General features: G+C 39.6%; 1 protein-coding gene across 1 annotated transcript in view; it reads left to right on the top strand.

The window, feature by feature from the left end:
• The first annotated feature begins 3,013 nt into the window (after positions 1-3,013).
• Positions 3,014-3,344, top strand: part of cldn2 (claudin 2) — a 4,312-nt gene continuing 3,981 nt past the window's right edge. The window contains exon 1 of the mRNA XM_017429151.2: positions 3,014-3,130. The gene's annotated coding sequence lies outside the window, so the exon portion shown is untranslated. The remainder of the gene's footprint in view (positions 3,131-3,344) is intronic.

Here is a 3,344-nt window from a genome sequence, read left to right as displayed (position 1 = left end):
TAAACGCTTTAAAGTTTGCACGTGAACTATGAAGGCTTTTGCTTTTATACTACTAGGGCGGGGCTTGTACTGGTTTATTACGTTCTGATTGGTCGGTGGATCCAGCATGACAGCTTTATAACGCTCTGATTGGTCAATTTGGTTGTTTTGGGGCGTGACCAGTTTGACAGCGGTTGCCGCGAAAAAGAGGCCTCCGCTGCTGCATCCATTACACGGTCTGCTTTGATTTATTATCACTTTTATCTGTTTTGATCATATTTATTTTATGTTTTTGCAATTCAAACCAAATGTACAGTTTTTGTTTTCTGCTAATTTGTGTTATAGTTTGTTTTGCATATATTTGTAACTACTGCACCTGAGCGATTTATCAATTCAAATCAAACTTTATTTAAAAAAAAAAACAATAGTCCTAAATCAAATGAAAAGCGACAAACATGCAAATAACAAACTAACAAATAAAACATTAAAGGTCATTTCACACAAGTTATAAAATGACTTAATTAATTTACTTTAGATAGATAGATAGATAGATAGATAGATAGATAGATAGATAGATAGATAGATAGATAGATAGATAGATAGATAGATAGATAGATAGATAGATAGATAGATAGATAGATAGATAGATAGATAGATAGATAGATAGATAGATAGATAGATAGATAGATTTTATTGAGAACAAAATGCAAACCAAAACATGAACAAAAAGTGAATATATTGGAAAATATTTAATTGTATTTTAATGTAAACAGTGAAACCTATAATAGATTGCAATGCAATAAACACATCTCACCTAACAATAATATTGTCTGTGTTTTTCTTTTTCTTAAGACAGCTGTATTGTTTGACTAAAATATGAAAATAAATGAATCTGGAGGAATTTATTTGTACAAAAAGTGCAAATGGTTGCACGTTTACAGACCCCAAAAATTGTTCACCTCGCTGTTTTCTGAGGAGGTTGATGAATTAAACGGTGATGCAGGACAGAAATAAACAGTTCAGTTTAACAATCAAACCAGTGCTGAGTCCTTACAGTGGCCCTGATTAAGGCATAGCAGTGGAAACTGCTTTAGCAGAAAATAAAATAATAAAATCCTTACAAAAGTGAGAATTACTGTTCCGGTGGCCAGTGCAGTTCTTTCTGATGACCACTAAAGGGCGCCACAGGACAGGAAATTCATCAAATTTCAGCAGGTTTTATTTTTAGGAGCAAAATGTGAGGACTTCAATGTAAGTACAATAAATCTAATCTAAAATGTATTTTAGATACTTTTAGTTTTTTTGAAGATATGCATATTTATTTGTGCACAATTTAAACAAATAAACTGTTTAATATAAATAAATACATTTTATTTTGTGCTTTCTACTGACAGGTTAAGCTGCCAGGAGATGAATGTAAGTAGGAATAACGTGAATTTATGGAAACATGATTGTTGCGCAGGTCCTTCTTGCTCCCGCTGACATACTGCTGAAGATTTATGACCAGGTATAAGTGATAAATAGAGTTTTCACTATAAAAGAGGATGCTAAATATAAACAATCATACAGCACAGAAGGAACTGAAGTTTCTTTGTTTAAACGTGTCTAAGTGCTAAAACTAAGCGTTCCAGGCAACCTTGGGATGAAAGCTACTTTTGACGTTCATCAGACCTGCGGTCCTGTGTCTTGAACACTTAGGTGCGGAGCTGCAAACTGATCAACACCTGGTGGTGATTTGGGTCCAGAAGCAGTGGAGGCTGCCAGACAGACCTGCTGAACTCAAGTCCATAATGAGGGTGAACTAGGACCTCTGGGAGAGATCTTCAACCCTCACATCTGGGAGAGTTTTTCGTCTGTCCCGGGGGAGATCCTCTACTGTGGAAGGTCTTTGTTGCCTGTCACGATGGCAACCAAAGGACCCATCCAGCGATGATGGATGATGCGTCCCGCAGGATTCCTGAAGCAGCCGACAGGTACAGGATGGTCCAGAAACACTGCAACCTCTGTGGTTTTTGAAGCAAAAACTCTATTTTGAGGCCAAACAGGTTCTGGAGAACTGTTCCACCATCCCAGGCTGTATATTAGGTTTGGTTGTGAAACCACAGACCAGAACCTGGGATACTGTCAGACAGTGGAAGGAGCACTTCCCGGCCATGTTTTAAGAAAGTGGAGTGTGGGAACTCGAGGGAAAGTGAGTCCATTACCATGGCTGAAGTCACAAATGTTGTTAAAAAGGGACGAGATTCTCCCTGAGATGCTGAAGGACTCTGGATGTTGTGGGACTGGGACAACACCTGCAGAGTGGCAGACTGGGGTCATTGTCCGCATTTTTTCATAACGGGGATCAGTTGCCAACTTCTGAGGGATCCCATTTCCTGGCCTTCCTGGGAAAGCTGTGGGAAGGGAGGCTCCAAACGATTGTCAGAGCTTGGATTCAGGAGGAGCAGCGCAGCTTCCGTCTGGGTCATGGATCAGTGGACCAGATCTAAGAGAAGAAAAGATTAATAAATATCTTGAAGGTCATGATAAAGTTGTTTGGATCCAGTTGTATGAATGACCTGTGTTCAGCTAAAATGCTTCCATTGCTTTTTCTACTGCATATTTTATTGTTTGAAATAATAAAAGGCTCATCCTCTCCATCCAGCATCACTGGGAGAACTCATTTCATCATCTCCCTTCCACAAATTAAAAGAGAGGTTGAACAAACGTTTAGACTGTTACAGAATGGCATTAACTGTCTTCATATTCCAGCCAGCAAAGAGCTATTTCCACCTGCTGTTAGCCGACAGAAAACGTGTTGAAATTTGTTCTTTGATTCTGGGGAACTGACCACCCTGACAACAAAGGGTCACAAGCTGACCTGAGCAGGCTGATTAATATGCAGCGTGTCCAGATAATGCCTCTCTGTGGTTTGTAATAATGGCTCAGTGTTTCAGGGTGTGTGGACGTTGCCCTCTCAGTCTGCTTTGGAGAGGAAGTGAGTGGATTACACCCCCTAATCTCATTATGATGCTGCAGCCATGCGAAGCCGAAAGCTTGAGTCTGAGGACTGAATCAGCAGCAAAAGTAAAAATTACACACACTCAGATGGGAAGCATGACGAGTTTAGATGACCAACAAGGGAAGAGTCTGTAAAGTTCACCCTGGCATGGTATGTATCATTAGTTTTTAGGTTTTTATTTTTATTTATCACTCTTGAAACTGACAGGCCCACACTTATAGTTTTAATTGATTAAATGCAGCTGGCTGCCAAGTCTTGTGTCAGCTCCACTGAGCTGTAAATTCACAGCATATTACTGCGCCCTGAAAACTGTTTATGTACGGAGCGTCGAAGGTGCCAAAAAAAAGAAGAAACATCCGGGAGG

This window comes from Kryptolebias marmoratus, linkage group LG13, assembly GCF_001649575.2.
Source record: "Kryptolebias marmoratus isolate JLee-2015 linkage group LG13, ASM164957v2, whole genome shotgun sequence".
Classification (NCBI taxonomy): Eukaryota; Metazoa; Chordata; class Actinopteri; order Cyprinodontiformes; family Rivulidae; genus Kryptolebias; species Kryptolebias marmoratus.
Note: the sequence above shows the minus strand (reverse complement) of the source record. Positions and strands in the feature narration are given on the sequence as shown.